The sequence below is a fragment of the Balaenoptera acutorostrata genome, chromosome 9, assembly GCF_949987535.1.
Source record: "Balaenoptera acutorostrata chromosome 9, mBalAcu1.1, whole genome shotgun sequence".
NCBI classification, from domain to species: Eukaryota; Metazoa; Chordata; class Mammalia; order Artiodactyla; family Balaenopteridae; genus Balaenoptera; species Balaenoptera acutorostrata.
In genome coordinates this window covers 110106458-110129262 of record NC_080072.1, presented here as the reverse complement: position 1 = coordinate 110129262, position 22805 = coordinate 110106458, and the positions used below count along the sequence as shown (strand labels likewise).

Here is a 22805-nt window from a genome sequence, read left to right as displayed (position 1 = left end):
ATGTGAATGGATAAAGAACTTGTGGTTTATTCATACAATGAAATACTGTTCTACAATTTAAAAGAATGAACTGTTGATAAATGCAACCACATGCATAAACCTCAAAATAATTATGCTGAGCAAAAGAAGTCAGAAAAAAAGTGAATACATAATGTGTGATTTCAAATATATTAAACTCTGGAAAGTACAAATTAATTTATGGTGACAGAAAGGAGATCAGTGATTGCCTGGGCGGGGAAGGGATGGCAGGAGGGAGGATTACAGAAAGGAACAAGGGAACTTTTGACATGATGGATCTGCTCACTACCTTGATTGTGGTGAGGGAACCTCAAAAGAATTCATGTGTGCAGACATATCAAAACTTACCACATTGCACACTGAAATATGTGTCGTTCATTGTATATCAATTATACCTGATATCATAAAGCTGTGAAATATATGTAAAAATAGCAAATAAAAATTGGTGGAGGAAAGAGTCTGAAATGCTAAAACAAAACAAAACAAAAAACCTTTCACCTATTTGTCCCATACTCTCCTTCAATCTGGAGTATGCCAGTCTCTGCAAACCGACTTGCCTTTGGGAAGTGTTGCTGGGTTCATTACACAGGGAACTTAGGGTTTCCATGGTTTGGTTTTGCTGTGCATAATAATAGGAATTCTATAACCGGCTCCCTCTTTGCAATGCCTCTTTTGCTGGTGTGACACTATTCTTTAAACACAACTGTGTTTACTACTGACATAATATGCGGAATACTTCTAATAGGCTCTGTGGTGAGTTGCATTGGATTCCCCCCAAAAAGTCCTAACCCCTGGTACCTGTTTATGTGACCTTCTTTGGGTATAGGGTCTTTTCAGGTGTAATCAAGTTAAGGTGTGGTGTAATGAGCTGCATTATGTTCCCAGAAAATTCATATGTTAAAGCCCTAATCCCTAATATCTCAGAATTTGCATTTTTCCAGAGTCTAATATATTTGAAATCACACATTATATATTTACTTTTGTCTGACTTCTTTTGCTCAGCATAATTATTTTGAGGTTTATGCATGTGGTTGCATTTATCACTACATAACATAATGTAACTGTTATGGAGATACGGCCTTTAAAGGGGCGATTAAATTAAAATGAGGCCATAAGGGTGAGTCCTAAGGCAATCTGATTGGTGTCCTTATAAGAAGAGGAAATTTGACCACACAGAGAGAGCCCAGAGGTAAGCACACAGAGGAAGAGCCATGTGAGGACACAGCCGCAGCAAGAAGGTGGCCGTCTACAAGCCAAGGAGAGAGACCTCAGGAAAAAACCAACCTTCTGCCACTTTAATCTTTGACTTCTACCCTCCAGAACTGTGAGAAGACAAACTCCTTGGCTTGTTTAAGCCAGCTGGTCTGGTATTTTACAATAGCAGCCCTGACAGACGATTACAGGTGGTACCACGGGGTCAGAGGGGTCCTGTCAGCCAATGGCTGGTATCTTTACAGAGGAAAAAGAAGGGGGTCTGGATATTGACATGGGGAGAGAACACCATATGGAGATGGAGGCGGATACTGGAGTGTCATGTCTACAAGCCAAGGAACAGCATGCATTGCTGGCCACCCCCAGAAGGAAGAAGAGAGATTGGAACAGAATCTCCCTCACAACCTCCAGAAGTAACCAAACATGCTGGCACCTTGATTTTGGACTTCTGGCCTCCAGAGCTGTGAGAGAATACATTTCTGCTGCTTAAGTGACCCAGTTTGTGGTAATTTGTGATGGCCGCTCTAGAACTGACACAGCCTCCTGGAAACCATGTTTGCTTCCTTCTCTCAGTTAACAGGGGCTGCTTCTCCCCTTCTCCAGTTTCAGCTGGGCATCTGGCTATGCACTTACAAACCACAGTCCCCAGGCTTCCTGCAGGGGTCATCATGTGACGGGTTCGGGCCCACGGCGGCATACGAGCAATAAAGTTGCAAATCGCTTGTCTTGCATTCTTCCTTCCTCCTTACTAACTGGGAACTGGTGATGCCAGGGCCCGCATGCAGCCCTAAGCCCCCTTTGTTCTGACTGTCAGGTGAGAGGCAGTGGAATCCTATCTTTGTTCAGCCACCATATTGGGGGGTGGCCTGTTCCCCACCTAATAACCATGTGTCCAATAACCATCTCTTCCTCCGTCTTGCATCATAAGCTTCTAGAAGCTAGTGCTTGTTGTTGTGAATCTTCCTGAAGCACCAGGCACAATTCCATGTACAAACAGTTCTTGCTTCTTTCTATTGTCATTAGAAAAGCATTTATTAAGCAAGCGTGAGTCTAGGACTGCTTCAGCTTGCAAAATCTTGGAGGCCATTTCAATAAATGTCAATGAGCATAAATCAGGTGAAATAGCGTCACTCAAGCTACAATCCCTCATTTCTCGGCCCTGGGAAACAGCAAAGGCTGGGGGATTTGGCCATGTCTCTGCAGAGGGCCAGCTGCAAGTGGTATCTGATGTCACAGACATCAGAGGGCTGGTAGTGGACTAGAGTGGACTCGAGAAGGACACCTCACTGTGAAGACAGGACGCATGCCTTCCATGTGCGCTGCTCCTAATGGTGGCATTTGCTTCATCTACGACAAAGCACATTTAAATTAATTCTAAAATGAGGGGAGCGGGCCTCTTTGGAAACACAAAGAGAAGAGGATATGGTCGCCGACCTGTAGTGTAAAACACACTTTCTTGGGGATTAAGAGAAAAGGAAAACATGCAGAAAAGAGGAGAGGAAAGTCTTTCAGAGGCTAGTTCTTTAAAACATGGAGAAGAATGAACTGGACTTAGAGAAGCTGAGAAAAATCACTGGAGACACAGCTGCTCCTGGTGGCAAGAGGTGTGAATGAGGCATTTAGCGTTTGGACTTTGCTTAATAGCGGAGGCTACGCTGAGATAGACTAGGCTGAACCATGTAGGTAGGACGATAGTAAATGGTGAGAAACAGAACTTTATCACAGGGAAGTGACAACAATACCCTTTTCTGAGCAGTGGATTGTTATCTTCCCTCTCTCTCTTTTACTTGCGTGTATGGCGTTGTGGAGCTTATATTTAGAACATGTACTCAACTATTTTCTATTTTGTTGTTCCCCAAATTTCCATTTCTTTATAATTACAAACCCAGTGGGTAGCATGATGTCCTTGTTTTCCCACACAAAGGCAGGCTCCATTCCTAGTTTCACGCTGCTCTACAGAGGTGCTGGGCAGCTGCTAGAGTGGCCGAGATGGAGTTCCAGGGGCATACACATCACCTCGAACTGCTTAGACCTCCACAAACCTCCACCTGGACCAGGCTCAGCCTCCCTCTGACCCTCCACGGGCTCTCCGCTGTAGTCAGAGCACGCTGACCCCTACCTTCCACGGAGGGGCTGGTGAGTCTGCCCTGTCCTTTCCTTTCTCCTCCCTTCCTTCCTCCCTCCCTCCCTTCCCCTTTCCCTCCCTTCCTCCCTTCCTTCCTCCCTCCCTCCTTTCCCCTTTCCCTCCCTTCCTCCCTTCCTTCCTTGACTCATTCATTATTATTTCCTTCTTCCTTTGTTTCTTTACAGTTTTCACTCATTTTACCATACAAGTGAATATGTCCACTGAAATATGTTGACAGCAGAAATTTTGGAAAATATAAAAGAAGGAGGAGGAGGAGGAAAAACTGAGGAAGAAGCCGGAGAAGAAGAAGGAGAAGAAAGCCATTCACTGTCCTGCCATTTCTGGATAATTGTCTACATTTTCTTGTGTTGATACACAGATATATGAATGATGGTCCCTATCTATTTATAAAATGTGTATATTTATATATGTGTGTGTATATATACACACACACATACACATTTATAAACACACACAGGCAAATATATGATATCCTAATAGTTGACAGCAGAATCTGTCCCCTTAAGGGAGACTATTTGTCTTTATTTGGGAGGATATTTTGAAGGTACAAATGTTGAGAAGAGAAAAGACAACACAAGTTACATGCAGCTGAACTGCTCTGTAAAAGACACCTGGAAGCACTGCTTTGATCCCTAAGAGAGTGAGGAGAGGGAAGAAGAAGGGGAAGAAAGGAGCCCTGAAGAGAAGGGAACCAGTGAGGTGACCGGAAACACCCCATGATGTGGGGCAGGCAGAGGGATTTCTAGTAAGAGAAACACTTATTCGTCTTTTTTGTGCAGTTTGCAGTGTGGCATGAGATGTGATCCTTCCAGGTAACGCACGGGTGCCTTCATCACATTCCCCGTGGACCACAGCCTTGACCGTGCTGAGGCTCTGGGATAGGGCCTCCGAGCGGCCTGGACGGCCTGCGACCACAGATTGCTGGGTCCTGCCCCAGAGTTTCTGATTCCTTTAATCTGGAGAATTGGGGGCTGGCGAATTTGCATTTTTTACAACTTCCCAGATGCTGTTCGTGGTGCGGTCTGGGGGTCCCACTTTGAGAACCACTGCATTAGCGAATTAAGGAAAAGAGACTGAAGCCCGTGCTTGGGTAGGCGGTGGCATCACAGTGGGTATTTTATTTGGTGTCGTTTACGTCCTTCAGCGCGGGACCCTGAGCATCTTCCGATGCCATTAAGTAGTTTTAAAAACCAGATTGAGGCGTTGTAGGACCTTTGTATGCTGGTGGGGATGATCCAGGAGGAGAGTGATGGTGTGGGAGAGAGGGTGGAGGGTCGTCTTTGAGGAAAAGGACCCAGGTCTGTGCACAGGTGGGTGGGTTAGTGCAGGCTTTCTCTCTCCAGCTGCCTCCTCTGCACCTCTGTCTGCCCCCCCATCACACCCACCCCGTGCTCCTCAAGGTCACTAGTGGCCTCCACACTGCTGATCCAATGTCCCATCCAGTGTGAAGTCTCCACCACACTTGGGATTCACGCAGCTTCTAGCACACTTTCTTCCCTCAGCCTCCAGGACACCACATCGTCCTGTTTTGGGCTTGGTTTTCTCCTCCTATTACAAGGACGGCCCCCCTTACCCTCTTTTGCTGGTTCCCCTGCCCATGCCTGGTGCAGTGCCTGAGGCTCACACTTTGGACACCTTCTTTTTTGCACTTCTGCTGCTTTTTGTGATCTCATCCAGGTTTTTAGCTTTAAATATCATTTACATGCTGATGACTCCCAAATGCGTCAATCCTGCAAGACTTCTGCTCTAAACCTCAGACTCACGCAGCCAACTGCCCATCCCACATCTCTACTTGAATGGCTAACGGATGTCTCAAAGTGAACACCTCGAAGAGTGACCGCTGGTCTTGCCTAATCAAGGGTCCCCCCATTCTATGTTAGTTGCAGTGCTGTCCTTCCAGATGCTGGAGCCAACATCCTTTAGCTCAGTTTAACTCCTGTCTTTCACCTACAACTGTCAACCAATCCTTTAGGGAATCCCATTGTTTTTGCTTTTAAACCTACCACATCTACATCTATCTTACCATTTCTACTGCTCCTACTGTCATCTCTTTCCTAGATTATTGCAAAATAGTCTCCCAACAAGTCTCCCTGTTCTACTCTTGCCACCTGCAGTCGAAACACGAGTCCTTCCACTACACCCCTCTGCTCAGAAGTTGCCAATGGATTTCCATTGACCTACAGTAAAAGCAGAAGCCTCTCCCTCGACCTACAAAACTCTACTCTGTTTGCATATGCATTCATTTGTTGTAGTTTTTAGATTCCACATATAAAGGAGATCATACAGTATTTGTCTTTCTCTGTCTGACTTACTTCACTGAGCATCGTATTCTCTAGGTCCATCCATGTCACTGCAGAAAACAAACTTGTGGTTACCAAAGGGAAGAGGGAAGGTGGGAGGGACGAATTAGGGGTAGGGGATTAACAGGTACACGCTACTAGATATAAGATATATAGGCAACAAAGATATACTGTAGAGCACAGGCAATGATACCCATTATCTTGTAATAACCTATAATGGAGTATAATCTGCAAAAATACTGAATCACGAGGCTGTACACCTGAAACTAACACAATATTGTAAGTCAACCATACTTCACTAAAACAAACAAACAACAACAACAAAAACCTCTGCTCCAAAGTAGTGCCTCTCTGGCCCCTCCTTTCCTGCCTTACCCATCCCCCTGTCCTGGCATCTCCCACCCCACCCCCGCTCACTCTGTTCTAGCCATACTGTCTTCCTTACTTGAATACAGCAGACAAGCTCCCATCTCAGGGCCTTTGCAGCCTTTTTTCCCTCTGTGGAATGCGTCTGCTTTCCACACAAATGTCCACAACACTTACGGCATTCGTTACTGTCATGCATTTGTTCAAATAACACCTTCCCAGTGAAAGCAACTCTGATAATCCACTTGAAAAGTGCAACCCACCACCTCATGCTTTGTCTCTCCCCATCTCCTACCCATTTATATTTTTCTTCTTAGCACTTACATCTTCCAGCCTTTGCTTTAATTTGTTTATGTTATTTTTTAAATCTGTTTTCTCCCCACAAAAATGTAAGCTCCCCAAAGACAAGGATTTTTGTTGTTGGGCTCATTGATGCATTCCCAGGATTTAGAATCATTTCAAACGCATAGAAAGTCCTCAGTAGAATTTTTAATGAATGAATGTGACTTCATAATTTGCATCATATTCACTGTATATAACCATTCTCCTAAGGCTGGGCGTTTAGATCCTTTCCACTATTTTGGTGTTTTATAGAACACTGCAACAAATAGCCTTTTATATAAAACATTTATTAGTTCCATTGTAACCACCCAAGGATATAATCCCATAAATGGGAACACCAGGTAAAATGACGTAGGTATTTTAATACCTTTGTCGCATGCAGCCAAACTGCTTTTCAGCTTAATTTTCCAGCTGTTTGAGAATACCCACTACTAAGGCAGAGTTAGCATTTTTCTTACCTTTGCCAATTTGTCACGCAAAAAGAGGCACGTCTCAATCTTACATGAATTTGAGTTTCTTTGATGCAAAGTGATTTGAAGTTTTTGTTTTTTCTTACACATTAACATCTTTTTAACTAGCTCTTCAGTTCCTTTGCTTATTTTGCTACTGAAATATTCATGTTTTTCTTATTGATTTTTGAAGTTCTTTATGTATTAAAAATATTAACAGTTTGTCATATTGTTAAAAATACTTACTCATATTGATTGTTTTTAAATTTTATGATGTTTGACATTCAGAAGGATTTATTGGGTGGGCCAAAAAGTGCCTTTGGTTGTTAAGTAAAAATAAAAGACACATTTTTCATTTTCACCAAGAACTTTATTGAACAATGTATTCACCCTTTTGTTCCACTACCTTCTGCCATTTTTCAGTCAACTTCATAGTTCCATCTTCCCAAAACTTTTTACCTTTTTGAGCAGAGAACTGTTCCAGGTGCCTTTTACAGTCTTTCAGGGAATTGAAATTTTTTCCATTAAGAGAATTTTGTAAAGACCCAAATAAATGGAAATATGAAGGTGCAATACGGCAGATGAATCTAAACTTCGCAGCCAAGCTGTAACAGTTTTTGCCTGGTCATCAAAGAAACATGCGGTCTTGCGTTATCCTGATGGAAGATGATGTGTTTTCTGTTGACTAATTCCAGACGCTTTTCGTTGAGTACCACTTTCAGTTGGTCTCATTGGGAGCGGTACTTGTTGGAATTAATCATTTGGTTTCCCAGAAGGAGATCATAATTAGAGGACTCCCTTCCAATCCCACCATATACACAACATCACCTTCTCTGGATGAAGACTGGCCTTTGGTGTGGTTGGTGGTGGCCCATTTCGCTTGCCCCACGATCTCTTCCGTTACGCATTGTTGTACAGTATCCACTTTTCATTGCCCGTCACAATTTGTTTTAAAAACGGAACGTTTTCATTACGTTTCAGTAGAGAATCGCATGTGGAAATACGGTCAAGAAGGCTTTTTTTTCGCTTAACTTACGTGGAAACCAAACATCAAAGCAATCCACATAACCAAGCTGGTGCAAATGATTTTCAACGCTCGATTTGGATATCTTGAGTATGTCAGCTATCTCCCACGTGGTATAACACTGATTGTTCTCAATTACTGTCTCGATTTGATGTTATCAACTTCAACTGTTCTACCCGACTGTGGAGCATCGTCCAGTGAGAAATCTCCAGCACGAAACTTCAGAAACCACTTTGGACATGTTCGATCAGTCACAGCACCTTCTCCATACACTGCACAAATCTTTTTTTGTGTTCAGTTGTGTTTTTACCTTTCTTGAAATAATGAAGCATAATATAATGAAAATCTTGCTTTTTTCTTCCATCTTCAACATTAAAATGGCTACACTAAAATTCACCAATTTTGATAAGTTGTTTTTTTTTTTAGCGCATGCTGATATGACAGCTGTCACATACAATCTAACAAAATTGTTTCGAAGTTAAAGACAACTAAGTGCTACTAGAGCCATCCTACAGAAAAAACTGAACGAATCTTTTGGCCAACTCAATAATTTTAATGTTGCCAAATTCATCAGTCGTTCTGCCCTTATTATGCCATTGCTTTGGGACACAGATAGACCTGTAAACTTACTTATATTTACTTCTAGTTGTAATGGTGTTGTACTTACTGTAATGTATTCTGGAGTTGGGCTCCATATAGATTTCTCACTATGAGAAAAATCTACATCACTTATGGAACATCCCTTTCTTTCCTAACTTATTTCTGAAATTGTCATATTCATATCCCCAATTCTTATAATTCATAAAAGTATTTCTGGGCAATCAATTCTGTTACATAGACCCATCTATTGATTCCTATGCCAGAAGCCCACAGTTTGTATCACTGTAGTTTGTGGAATGACTTAAAATAGGCAGGGATCTTCCTCCCACCCTCCAGTTGGTTTCTCTTTGGGGGTTTTCTTGGCTAAAGCTAAAAGTGAACACTATCCTCCCCGACAGCTATTCCAACAAAACAAAACAAAACTATTAGCATTTTGCTTAGAATTGCCTTAAAACTATAAAGTCACTTGGGAAAAACTGACATCTTAATAGCCTTCAATCTTCTTGTCACAAATATAGTTTGTTTCTCTCTCTCTCTCTCTCTTTTGTTTTTTTTTGGTTTGCTGTTGTTGATTCTGTCCTATTACACATCTCTCCAGACTCTGAAAGCTCTTCCCTTGCTCTGGAATCAGAGAACCTGGGTTCTAACCCCAGCTCCTCCGCCTGTTCACTGTGTGACCTTGGACAGAATACTTGATCTTTCTAAATCTATAACTTAATCCATAAGATGGAGGTAAAGCAGTAACTACTGGTGAGATGGTCTTAAAGATTAAACAGGAAAATTATGTTGAAAGCCCTTTGTCTGGAACTAAAAATCACCCACTAAATATTGACTTTCAAAAATCAGCATGTCTTCACTTCACTGTATGGTAGAAACTAACACAGCATTGTAAAACAACTATACTCCAATAAAAAATAAATAAATAAAATAGATAACCAACAAGGGCCTACTGTATAGCACAGGGAACGAGGCTCAATATTCTATAATGACCTAAATGGGAAAAGAATTTGAAAAAGAAGAGATACATGTATATGTATAACTGAATCACTCGGCTGTACACCAGAAACTAACACAACACTGTTAATCAACTCTACTCCAATATAAAATAAAAAGTTAAAAAAAAAATCAGCACGTCTTTATCGTTACCATCTTTGCTTTTTATAAAGAGACGGAGTGAAGGCCACTGGAGGAGCAGAGATCGGAGATCTGATGTCAGGACTCTGCTTCTTAAGGTCAGCTTTTCTGAGGTTTGAGTTGGGCAGTGGGTGAAAAGATGAAGCCAGGGCTTAGGAAGAAAGTTTGGGGCGATTTACGAGCATTAAGGGAAGGCCACAGGGAGCATGTGGAAAAGAGAGCTGGGTCCTCCCCATCGGGGCCACTGCATAGGTGGGTGCCCCGAGAAGTCCCACAGGGTCCCGGCTCAGAAGGGCTCTGAGTTTGGTTTCATGCTCTGCTAATGCCATCCTGAAATGCTTAATAATTTTTGAACAAGTGTCCTGCATCTTCATTTTTCACTGGGACCACACACGATGTGCTAACCCGTGCCCACTGCTTCCATGGTGGGCCCAGCCTTCCAGCTGACGGGGTAAGGACGGCCCTGTGTCCCTCTAGGCCCTTCTCCCCCAAAACCCCACTGACACACCATTAAATTAGGAAATGAAAAGGCGCTCAGCAGTGCACTTGTTGTGAGGCAGGAGGAAGAGCTGGAGCTTATGCTTTTTCAGAAATGTGAGTATTGAACATCAGTGCACAGTCAAAACATAGGCCGTGATTTACAAACTAACTGGATACTCAGCTCCCTAAAAAAAAGAGGGTAAAATGCAAGAGAGACGGGAATGTCAGGCACAATTCTTGCCCAGGATTCTAAACCCCGTAGTTAATGACAAAGCTGACAAATCTGCTGATTTGCTCCCTCTCTCCTTCCCATTCCAGATGCTTCTCTGGCAACTAATTATTTTCTTCTTAGACGTGGATGGGGTGGGTAACTGCCATGAATGGGGGAGAAGAGGAATAACATTTATTGTGTGACTATTACATGCCAGGCATTTTGCTGGGGACTTTACACCCAGTTTGTCCTTTATTCCTCACAATGGCCATGTGGGTGTGTCGTATCATCTCCATGTTACAGATAAAGAAGCTGGGCCCAGTGAATCAACCAACCTGGGCCAAGTCACACAGACGGTAAAGGGCAAAAAAGGATATAATCCCAGGTCTGCTGTCACCATGTGCCTTCTTCTTTTTAGTGAAACTGAGACAGATGAAGACATACTTCATTACTATATTCCAAGCACCATACTAAATGCTTTCCATGTTTTAACTCCTTTAATTCTCACAATGAAACTGGGGCTCAGAGAGTTTAAGTAACTTCTATAAGGACTTGCAGTTGTGAAGTGGCAGAATCGGATTCAAACCTAAACCGTCTGGCTCCAAAGACAAAGCTTTAGCCATGACCTCATGCTGCCTCTCCTAAGAAAAACTGGGATAGCAGAGCAAATTTGGTGACTGAATATAGATTGAATATGGAAAAGGTCAAGGAAGATTTCCAGGTTTCATGGTTGAGCACCCAGTGGGAAGATGGTGGCATTTAATGACATGTGAACTGTAGAAGGATGAGGTGCAGGTTTTAGGGGAGTGACTGTGACATCATCTGTGGGCACGCTGAGTTTGCATGAGTTTGCGTGTCTGGAAGGCAGCCAGGAGGATGCTCTACAATGACGGCACCTTCCTTAAAGGGTTGCTGCAAAGATTGAAAGAGTTAGTTCATGAAAGTGCTCAGAATGGCGCCTGGCACAGAGTGAGTGCTACAGAAGTGTTTGTTATTATTATGGCCCAGTAAACAACTGGGTCATTGTGGAGCTAAGAAGATTATTATGACCCAGTAAGCAACTGGGTCAAATGGAACTAAGAAGAGGTGCAAAATCAGGATTTCTGAACTTGTAGATGGTAACTGAAGTCATGGGAGAAAAGGAGAAAGGATGGAATGAGAAGATATCCTTAGGACAAGCATCTTGAGAGATACACAAATTGTCTTTGAGAAATTGGATAAAGGCTGGCCATTAGAAAGTCATTTCTGAAGTTTCAACAAAAGAGAAATCTTTCTTTATATTTGCAATAAAGCATTGAGTCTCTGACCAAGGAAGACTATTCCTTGACTGGTAACCAACAGAGTCAGAAATAACAAATGAAATTAGATTAAACCAAACTCCTAGAGAAAAGGGACCACAGCTAACCTGGCTGCTCTGCTTAGCCCCCGAACAGAATGATCACGAGTTTGCACACACTGATAATTTTCCAGTCCCTAAATCAGCTTCCAACCCAAATGTGATACCCAAGCTTCTATATGGTGAAGAGTCCCAGGACTTCAGAGCTGTGGTCCAGTTCAAGACACTGAACATGTGCGCGCACACACACAGACACACACACACACACACACAGGCACACATGCACACACGTGTCCAGTACTTTCTGGTTGCTGTTTTGACTAGTGATGTTGGGTGATCCCTCCTGACCCCTAGGGCTCATTACGGGCTTCCTGCAGAAAGACTTTTGTGCTTCAGCTAGGTTTGATCACCTCCCTAGTCCCCTACTCTTGCCTCTATCTTAGCAATTACCCACTTTATTGGAGCTTTCTACTTTTCTGTCTTCTGTATTAGACTATATAAGCTTATATCAGGGATAGTTTTATTCATAGACCCAGGATCTCCCTATCATAGGTGCTCAAAGACTCTCATTTTAAAAATTTATTCCTGGAAAGTGCACTTTTAATTTCAGCATCTTCTCTGTAGTCCAGCCCAGTTTTGTTCCTAAATTAGACTTAGAGAATATGTGAGAATATCAGTGACCTGGGTCCCTCTTTGTCCAACATGGGAGGGTTTTGGTGGGCGTGTGGGCAGTCAACTTTGTTGAGCTAAAATTTACACAGATTTTAAGCATACCAGTTGACGAATTTTAACAATTGTATATACTTGTGTCACCACCACCATAATCCAGATGCAGATCATTTTCATCCCTTGTATGTTTCTGCCCATCATCCCAAGAAGCAGCTTGCAAGATGGACGCTTAACGCATAGAATAGATGGGGATGAGTCGACCTCGGGTTTTACGAAGGGAATGAATGACTGCAGATCAGAATGACTGCTATTATGTAGGAGGTGAAATACATGGTTTGGTTCAAAGAAAAGGTGAAAAAAAATACCACAGGTGGAAAGCATCCTGGCAAAGTCAGGAAAGCAGGAAATTGAACCTAGGGTAGTTTAGAGCAGAGGTTTGGGGTCAGGAGGAAGCAACGCAGGTGATGAGACAAGAATTGTTTGGGGTAGAAATGCAGGTTTCCACGCAAGCGGGGAAGGCTGGAGGCGTCTCATGACCTTGCTGGCATCTGCCCTCGCCTGGGGAGGGTAAGGTCACTTGTGGGCACTGGATTCTTACCAGCTGTAGGACACACAAGGCAGCACAGGGAGCCGAGAGCTTTCTCCTGAGATGTGAAGTCACTCGCCTGCTCTGGCTGATTCTTTGCCTTCTTCAACTCAGAGGGCTGCTGTTCCTGGCCTCTTCTTACTCTTTCCTGCCTTATCAGACCTGGCAGATCCCAGGCAGGGATGACTCCCCATCCCACCCTTTCTGACTCGCCCTATCTGGCTTTCAAAGCCCAGTCTTCTTGATGAACGAAGAGAGAGAAACCTTTGGGCTAAAAGGTAACAGAAGGAGCCTCTGTTCCTCTGTTCCTTTTAATTTTTAACCATCATTCTCTGTAGAAATAGAAATATAATTTCAAAGCATAATCCAGAGACTAATTGATTTCAGCAGGTAGATTTTTGTTTTCAAAATGACTCACATTCAGGGAGGGAGTCCCCATCACCTTTAAGCCTCTCATTTAGAGATGTTCTGTCTGTATTTATAAATCTCTCTGCGTTCGTAAGAAACACGCTTCGTGGAAGACAACGTTTAACAGCCAACCTCTTGTAACAATTTTGTGATCAGTCGATACAATCCTTTTGGTATCTTCCCTAGCACCCAGGTTGGTTAGAACGATTAGCCGTAATATAGAGACACCTGAAACAGGTGAGCAAGCCCACCTTTATGCTCGGGCTGCCATAAACGTTCTCTCCGACTTCCCTCCGCAGGGACGACTTTGACTGCAATATAAGAAATGAGTAGGACTTCATCAAAGGAAGACTCTTTAACAGGGAAATCCGGCTCTGGGCTGAGGGTCTGGTTCTCACTCCGCTGTGAACTAACTAACTATGAGAACCTGGGAAAATCATTTTCCTTTATGAACCTGATTCTTTTCCCCTCTGCTATAAAACTATTACCTACATCTTTAGGATGTATTTTTTTTTTTTCCAATGGGGAGTGCTTGTTCTTTAAAGAAAATTCCAATTTTATCATCTGGAAAATGGGGATAATTATAGCATCTGCCTCATAGTGTTGTTATGAGTGTAAATGAGTTAATTCATATAAAGCAATTAGAGCAGGGCTGGCATGTAGCAAAAGGGCTCAACAAATGTTGGCCATGATAAGGCTGCCGCTAAGGATGATGATGATGATGGGGAGAAAATAAAGGAATTCTCCAAGACTAACACTGAAGATGGGGCGTAGAACAGAGTGGCCGGGGCATGAACTGGTGTTTCAGCTGCCTGGGGCCGGGGGCGGGAGAGTCAACTTGTGGTGACATAAGCCAAGGGGCCACGACCTCACAGGAACTTGGAGAGCTAGGCCAGGACTGGAGCACATTTCCACAGGAGGATGGATCCCTTGAGAGCCTCCAAGTGTTGGATTAGGAAAAGGTCCCCAAATTAGCACGAGGACAGCAAGGAACCTTGTCTGTCCTGACCTGGCTCTGGACGGAGCAGCTGTGTCTCCCCAGGGAATTTGTAATTGCAGGGAATTTGTGTTGTGAGGGGTTCGGGGGTCCAATTTATGCTTCCTGTGCTGATTCACTCCCGCCGGCCCCACAGAGGCAAACACAGAGGGAGAGACATGCTCTCATCGCGGGCCACACAGGCGTTCCAGGACACACGCTTGCCTGCTGAGGATGTGCTCCTGATCCCAAATCACCAAACACACGAGGACACAGACGCATCCTCTGAGGCCCCTGTGAACTTCAGTAATCCAAAGACTAAATCGAGACCGGAACCGTTCAGCTTTAAAAGCAGGAATCAAACACATATGAAATGAAGACATAAAAAAAGTAAAGCCTTAAAGAGCTGTTGGAAGTAAAAATTGAAGTCATGAAAAATTTAAAATCTCAATGAATGGTTAAGCATTATCTGAGAAGATAAAATGACCAAAATGGAAGATAAACCTGGAAGTCATCCAGATACGTAGAAATGAAAAATATGAAATAGCAGTTAACAGTGAGAGGACCCAACACACGCCTCACAGAAGCTTCAGAAAGAGAGAGCTGAGAAATAATATTTGAAGAGACAATGGAAGATTAATAATTCTCCAAAATTACTAAAGGACCTAAGTATTGAAAGTAATCAGCCAATACGTCAAACAATCAAAAGTGAAGTATTCCGGACTAGGCCGCAGTGGCCACCCCAGCACAACGATGAGAACGGCCGGACCCCGTGCCAGCAGGGACAGCACCAGCCCCTGGGGATGTCCAGGACTCTGAGAGGTACAGTCCGCACAGCTCTGGGCTGACGCATCCACATTTGCAAGCTCATCCCAAAATCTCACTGCCCGTGATCTTTGTGAGTACCACACGCAGGGCCGTCCTTCCCTGCATCCTCATCCTGAAAGGAAATCTGGGAAATTAACAAGCACAGAGTCTGACAGCTCACGGGCCGGTCTCTGTGCCCCCAGTGGGCTCCCTGCCGGCCCCGCTGCCCCTCCTGCGGGGAGCCGGCTGTCTCGGCTGCCTTCCTCCACACACTCAAGGCTAGTCCACTAACATTTCAGGTCCTTGTTTTCAGTGCCAGGGGCAAGGTGACATGCCTTAAGATTTATTATCATTGTTTTCCATCACCTGAGGAATGTCAGTCCTCTAAAAGCCTCTGCACCAGGTCAATTCTCTAAGTTAACTCTGACTTCGCATAGATTTATTGGTGAGGTTTGTGGTTTGCCCTGTGTGTGTGCACACGCGTGCATGTTTCAGACACAAAGGTGAAGGAAGAGAGAAAACCAATATTTATTTAGCTTTAATCTGTGCCATCCCCTGAACTAATTGCTAACATATACACCGATTCTTTGCATCCTCGGGGCAGGTACGGAGAGTAGTACTCTGCTCATTTATCACACAAGGACATGAGGCTCAGAGAAGTGAAGGAACAGGGAAGGGTCACGGAGCTACGAGTCTAGTTCTGTAGAAGCGAAAAGGAGACCAACAAGACAGAGAGAGTGCCACATGCTGCAAGGAACCCAGAATCCACGAGTAAATGGAAACACAGCCGTGTGTGGTCTGATGCGGGCTTGCGGGGAAACTGGGTCCATCTAACTGGGAGTCATGTCCTCTGCAGGGCCCACGGAGGAAGCGAGTCACCGTGCTGGCCCAGCCCCTTAACCCAGGACACGTGGAGACTCCGTCCAGAACCGCTGAGGCTGCACGCGTCCAGCTGTGTGGTCAGCGCTGTGTCCTGGGCTTGCTTCCCACTCTCCTTCCTCTCTGCCCGTGATCTCTCCTGGCAGGTCCTGGACCGTGTCATCTTTGTCCCAGTCGACACAGTGACAGGGATCACCCGCCACGGTCCCGACAGGTGATTCTGCTGAGGAAACGCGTCTGTTCCCTCTGAGGACAATAATAGCTCTTTTGGTCCCGAATGGAATTAGCCTGCTCTCTCCTTGGCGTTGGATTGTCACAGGTCTACTGTGTCAACCACACTTTCTGCTGGGAAACTACTACTGAAATGTTCAACAGGTGTGTACCTTTCTGGGCCATAGATTCAGCCTTCCTCGTGAACCTCAGCCCCACCTGGCCCAGGGGGCTCGCAGACCCCAGCGGTGCGGGTTCACAGACCTCGGGCGCCTGCTGGCTGTGCTGGCTTGGGACAGGAACCTCCCTGAGCCTCAGTTTCCCCATTTGAAAACCGGGATGTAATCCTTCCCATGCTGTTGCCTCGAAGATCAAGTGGGAAGCGTCCCCGTAAGCGTCTCAGTTACAAACAACGCGTGACCTTTGGGGCTCTCCGTTCCAATCTGCTGCACTATCCCCTCCCCGGCCCTCAGGAAGCAGATCAGCTTCTCTGAGACACTCACAATCCGCAGATTTGCCACTTACAACATAGAAACACACCCTGTTTTAAAGGACAAAGGAGATTGAGAGGATTCGGAGTGAAATGGCAGGAAGGGCTTGAGCCCTTGAGTCCACAGCGACTGCCTCATTTCCCGGCAGATCAGGTAACTCGTCTGAATTGCATTTGTGAAGTGTTAACCTGCACCTCTAAGGGTTACCCTGAGGCTTCAAGGAGACAGCGCGTGTGAAAGCACACCGGACACGTGAACTCATCCTCTAGGAAGCCTCCGGGCAAACCCCTCCCATCTCCAGCACCGTCCTGGGGGAGCTGATAGATGGGACAGGTAATGCAATAAGTCTCAAACCGGGGGTCTGGACCACAGGCGTCCCGGCTTCTCATACAAGCCTGCTGTGCATCTTGTCAGTGGAGCACAGAGATTTTTCAAATTGAATCCTTGGCCTGACCGTGCCCCAGAACAATTTAAGGTGAAAACGGCCTGGATATCACATCAGCGCTCCCCCAGCAGAGAGCTCTCTGCCCACCCTCCCTGTGGCTGCACCTAGACCTAGCAGCACTGCCTGCATCTAGGCCCTCCCGCCACTGCCCTCTGGTGGCTGCAGCTCGTAATGTCATGGCTCTTCTGGAACCCTGGAGGGGTGTTTCCCTTCCAGCCCCAGGCCCTGCCATGCTGCCTACTGGGGGGCAGCCCCTGGGTGCTGACTGCTGCACTAGGGTGTGGTGTAAGATTTGCTCTCTCACCTCTCCGTAGGCCGGCAGCTTCTGGATCTCTGTACTGTCAGCCTAGCTGATCTTTTCTCTCCATCCTGGCCCCATCCAGTCCCGAGTGATCTTCTAAGCTAACCTTACTCCTTGTGGCCAGGACTGCGGTGCCTCGTTTAAAAGCCTTTGATGACTGTTGGTGGAAATGTAAATTGATACAGCCACTATGGCGAACAGTGTGGAGGTTCCTTAAAAAACTAAAAAAAAAAAAAAAAAAAACTAAAAATAGAACTACCATACGACCCAGCAATCCCACTACTGGGCATATACCCTGAGAAAACCATAATTCAAAAAGAGTCATGTACCACAATGTTCACTGCAGCTCTATTTACAATAGCCAGGACATGGAAGCAACCTAAGTGTCCATCGACAGATGACTGGATAAAGAAGATGTGGCACATATATACAATGGAATATTACTCAGCCATAAAAAGGAACGAAACTGAGTTATTTGTAGTGAGGTGGATGGACCTAGAGACTGTCATACAGAGTGAAGTAAATCAGAAAGAGAAAAACAAATACCGTATGCTAACACATATATATGGAATCTAAAAAAGGGGGAAAAAAGATCAGAAGAACCTAGGGGCAAGACGGGAATAAAGATGCAGACCTACTAGAGAATGGACTTGAGGATATGGGGAGGGGGAAGGGTAAGCTGGGACAAACTGAGACAGTGGCATGGACATATATACACTACCAATCGTAAAATAGATAGCTAGTGGGAAGCAGCTGCATAGCACAGGGAGATCAGCTTGGTGCTTTGTGACCACCTAGAGGGGTGGGATAGGGAGGGTGGGAGGGAGGGAGATGCAAGAGGGAAGAGATATGGGGACATATGTACATGTATAACTGATTCACTTTGTTATAAAGCAGAAACTAACACACCATTGTAAAGCAATTATACTCCAATAAAGATGTTAAAAAAAAAAGATAAATAAATAAAAGCCTTTGATGGTCTTCAGCGCCCTCTAGCGAAGCTCAGAATCCTCAGCATCAAATGAACATGCTCCTTCTGCAATATCTCCCTGTTTACATGTCCAGTCCCAGATGTGGCAGTGGGGTACCCTTCAGGGGTGCCTTGGGCCCTGTGCTTCTCCCAGAGACCCCTGACCCCTGTCCTGCCCAGAAGCGTTACTGAATGCAATTCCCACTTGAATGCCCTATCCTGCCCCCAACTTCAACAGGCCAACCCCTACAAAACCCAACTCGAATGTCACTTTCTCAATCAGGACCTTCGCTAGCAATCCCACCCCCCCTCCAAGTGAAGTACACACCTAAGCATCCTGTTCTCAGCTCCTCCGGGACAGGACTCCCCACCAGATTCTGTGCTCCCAGACCCAGGAGCTACCATCTCTGCTTTCATTTAAAAAATCTCCACAGCCCCAGGACAAATACAGCATCTGGCACATAGAACTCGCTCAGTAAATGTTGAATGAGCAGCCCTATCTAGCTCGGGAACCAGAAGAATGGCAGATGCTGCAAGGGTAGAAAATAATCTCTGTTACTTTCATTTGCATAATAATAGAATGGTAGTTATGGAACATTTGTTATCTGCAAGGCTGTGTTAAGTGCTTTAAATTCACTTTCTCATTAAATAGGCACAGTGAAGCTTCCCCCTTATACTATCTCATTTAATCTTTACAACAACCCTGGCTGGTGGAGGAGAGCCAGCCTCAGATTTATTATGGATGAGAAGACAAAGCTGGGAGAGGTTGATGGTCAAGCATCCAAGGATAACGGGAGAGCCAGGGCTTTCGCCTAGGTGTGCCACCTCTCTCCCTGTGACACGAGTCTGCTAGCCCCTGTTATCACTCTGCCACCCCTTCCTGAAAGAGGCAGGTCCCAGGAGGCAAAGCCAAACACAGAAATGTGCTTTGCCTGCAGACCCAGGCTGTAAAAGCAATCACAGTTTCTCTCTTGCCTCCAGTTCCTAATCAATTATGGAGGAAATGACAATGAGGCAGAGGAGAGAGAGACTCAGACTGACTGCAGTTGATTGAAAAGATTCCCGAGGCTTTGTTTCTGCAGCTACGCTGCCCGGCTGGGACACCAGGGCAAAGAGATGTAGGGTTTTGTGCATGACACGGAGACAAAGGAAGAATGACGAACCAAGTGAATTAGTGAAGGTGAAACAAACGGTGCTCAGCAACAGATGGGGCTGATGCTGGGTAATTTTCTCCTGTCACCTCCCCTCCGGTAATAGATAATCCTGCAGCTGCTGGAGTTCCAGGGAAGGCAGGTTCACAGCCTCGGTCCCCTTCCTGTTTGGAAGCTGTGCCCACCCCCATCCCTTAACCTGTCTCGATGATAAAAATCTTAAGAGCCCAAACTTTTTGCAAGACGTATAGTGGCGATTTAACTCAGTGCTGGCTGAGGCTGTGATCCGTCAGGCTGTCACGGCAACAGGCAGATTTGTAAATGCCCTGGCTCCAGTGTCAGGTTGAAGGTGACATTTTTCAGCTGGAGATTTTTTTCCCCATCCCTCACAGAGACGGAACAGCTCAGAACTAGAAAGCAGCCCCTGAACAAGCCTCCATCCCACTTACGCCACCCTGGCCAGGGCTGTTGACCTCTGGCTCCGAGACTGTCGCTCCCTTCCTCTGGGTCACCTCTGCCCTGTCCCAGAACACTTAAAACACAGTGATTCCTGTAAAGCCAAGCCCCAGACCCACGCCCCTCCCAAACCCAGTCCCGGGCCTGGCCTGATTTCACCTTATAATGACTTGTCTTGGCTGACGGTCGCTCTGCCATTACCATTATAAATACTTACATAGATTAATTAACCACAGTATGAAAACCCAGAATCCCAGCTAGGTTCATTAATGACCTGCCAGGCTATTTCTTGGCTGAAGCATCGAAAACTAACCCAGAATGTTCATGACATTCTTCCCTTTGATTTCTTCCTGGAATCGGGAAACCTTAATCATGGTTCTGTTTGAACGCTTTCTTTCCCTACGATTTTATTCTCAGTGTCTTTACCCCTGAAGGAGCCTCATGAGGTGGGGTGACCTCGTTTCCTGCCCAATTCTCCTGCACTTACCTGACTTCCTTTATGAAGTTTGGGAAGACACTTTCTGCCCTGATACTAATCGGAGCTCGGGCAAGGGCTCCATTGTCCCTGTTTCTTGGCCCAGATGCCAAAATGGAATCTTTCTCTCTCCCTCTCTCTCTCTCCCTCTCTCTCTCCCCTCCCTGCTTCCTTCTCTTCCCCCTTCTCTTCTCTCTCTCCCCCTCCCCCTCCCCCCCCCACTTCTCTCTCATTCTCTGTCTCTCTCCCCCTCCCCCTCCCCCCCCCACTTCTCTCTCATTCTCTGTCTCTCTCCCCCTCTCCTGTTTCTCTCCTTTCTTTAAAGAGGAGCCAGCCTGGTCTCGGCACCACCCAGAGGCCTGCGCGGGGAAGGTGGCTCTCACACCACCTCCAGGAGGGGTCCAGGTAAACCTGGGGAAGGTGTCGGGGGCCAGCAGGGAGGGAAGAGACCGTGGAGGTTCTCAGTGCAGACGTGTGAGCCTGTGGTTCCCACCCCTCGCTTTGTCTTCTCCCCTCCCCTCCTGAACCTCCCGTCTCCTTGGCTGCTGCGCTCCCACCCCACCTGCAGGGCCACCCACAGGTGCCCCAGCCAGAGCACCCTTCTTTCTTGACCAGGTGACATGGCCATAGCCATGCTGTCATCATTTTATCGTTTTCAGTATCTGACATGATCACTGAGCATCTTATCTTCAGTTTCTTCATTTGAAAAGTTAATGGTATCTACCTTGTACCATAGTGTGTGTGTGTGTGTGTGTATGTGCATATACTGAGTAATGAGTGAGGCTGCATATGACAAACTCCTAACAAACAGTAAAAGCTCAGTGGGTGTTGGTTCTCCCCACCCCCAGCCTCCTGCAGCGTGTTAATCTCGGCCAAGTTAACACGGGAAATACTGATGCTTAACGAGCTCCACCCAGTGGAGGGACCTGAGCTCAGCAAGGTCACCGCTGAGGAGCCTGAGCCTCTGGGGTGTGGTCATCACACTGTCCCCCCTTCGGGGGTTTACATTAAGGGAGAGGAAGAAACAAAAAAGAGGAAAAAGAGAAGAGGAGAAAAGGAAAGAGATGGGAAGAAGGCTGGGGACAGGCTCTCAGGGAAAAGAAGGCAGAGGGAATCTATCAGAGGTCGGCGCCCACAAAGTTCCCTGGACGGACCACGGGAAGAGGAGGGAGGAGAGGGCGGGGCAGGGCCTGCTCATGCGCGCCCCCGACTCCGGCACTGATGGCGCAGCTCAGCCCGGCTGGGCCCCAGGGCTCCCGCCAAGTGACCTCCTGGTGGACCCTGCAGCGGGGGAGGGGCAGCCGCAGAAGGTGCTGCTGAGGCAGAGCCATAAGTGCGGGCAGGAGGGGTCTGAACAGGAAGCAGGAAGAAAGCCCACCCGCAGAGGCGGAGCAAACCACATGCCACCTTCTTGCCCCCAGGCCACTCCACGGGGGGCTGTCACCGCCTTCCCCTGTGAACTGCAGTCCGTAAAGGTTGAAGATGAGGGGAAATGCCCCCTCCCCGCACCGAGGGGAGAAGAGGCGGCGCTGCATCCAGCACGTGGGCCGTCCCGCGCGTCCTCCGCGGGGCCCTGCCGCTGGTACCTGAATCCTCCGGGGCAGCTGCTCGCGGAGACGCACGGCCCGTGTGGGGCTGGGACAGACACCTCTCCTCTGCCGGCCAGAGCTCCCCAGCTCCGCTCCAGCCCCGCACACCCTCCTACAAAGCGAAAGGCCGTCCGCTGGGTCATCAGCTCCGCCCCTCCCCGGGGCACACCTGAGTGTGTCCCCTCCGAGAGCTGTCTTATCCCTGACGAGGCTCATCAGAGGCAGGCGCCGTATCCCTTTTGCCCTTCATATCAAGAGTCCACATCCTCCCTGGCTCTCAGGAGGTACTTTACATCTCCCTTCCCTCTCTCCCCTCCTCCCTCGTGACCTGGTCCCATCCAAGCAGTGGCCACTGAGGGAGGACGAAGAACATGACCTGTCCCTCGGGCTCTGCCAAAGGAAAGAAGTGGCCAGTCAGCCAGACAATTGCACAATGTGTGTTGGAACGGGGTATCCACGCGGCCCCCGAGTTTGGAGTGCAGGGGTCTCGCCCGGGCCCCGTCAGTCTGGGGGAGGCCCCTGCCGACAGCCCATCTGGGGGCGGGGGGGGGGGACAGCCAGGGCTCCTCTTGCATCCAATAGAGGTGACACTACAAGGACATCGGGTGGGTGGGCTCAGGCTGAACCCCGAGGCAGGGGCCTGTTCTGCACCCAACTCGTCTCCTCGTTTTTAATGGTCTTACTCTCTCCCCTGCCCTTAGGCCAGGTGTACCTGCTGTGGGAGAAGAGTTCCTCAATGTAATCCCTGTGACTTTTGCTTTCTGTGCTAACTGA

At 46.6% G+C, this 22805-nt stretch overlaps 1 protein-coding gene across 2 annotated transcripts in view; it reads right to left on the bottom strand.

Moving 5' to 3' along the window:
* NTM (neurotrimin) overlaps positions 1–22805 on the bottom strand; it is a 931513-nt gene that overhangs the window by 604599 nt on the left and 304109 nt on the right. The window contains exon 1 of one of the 2 annotated variants that reach the window (XM_057553467.1): positions 22029–22102. The exons of the other annotated variant lie outside the window; for it this stretch is intronic. The gene's annotated coding sequence lies outside the window, so the exon portion shown is untranslated. Of the gene's footprint in view, positions 1–22028; positions 22103–22805 lie in introns of those variants that run through there. 2 annotated transcript variants of the gene reach the window in all.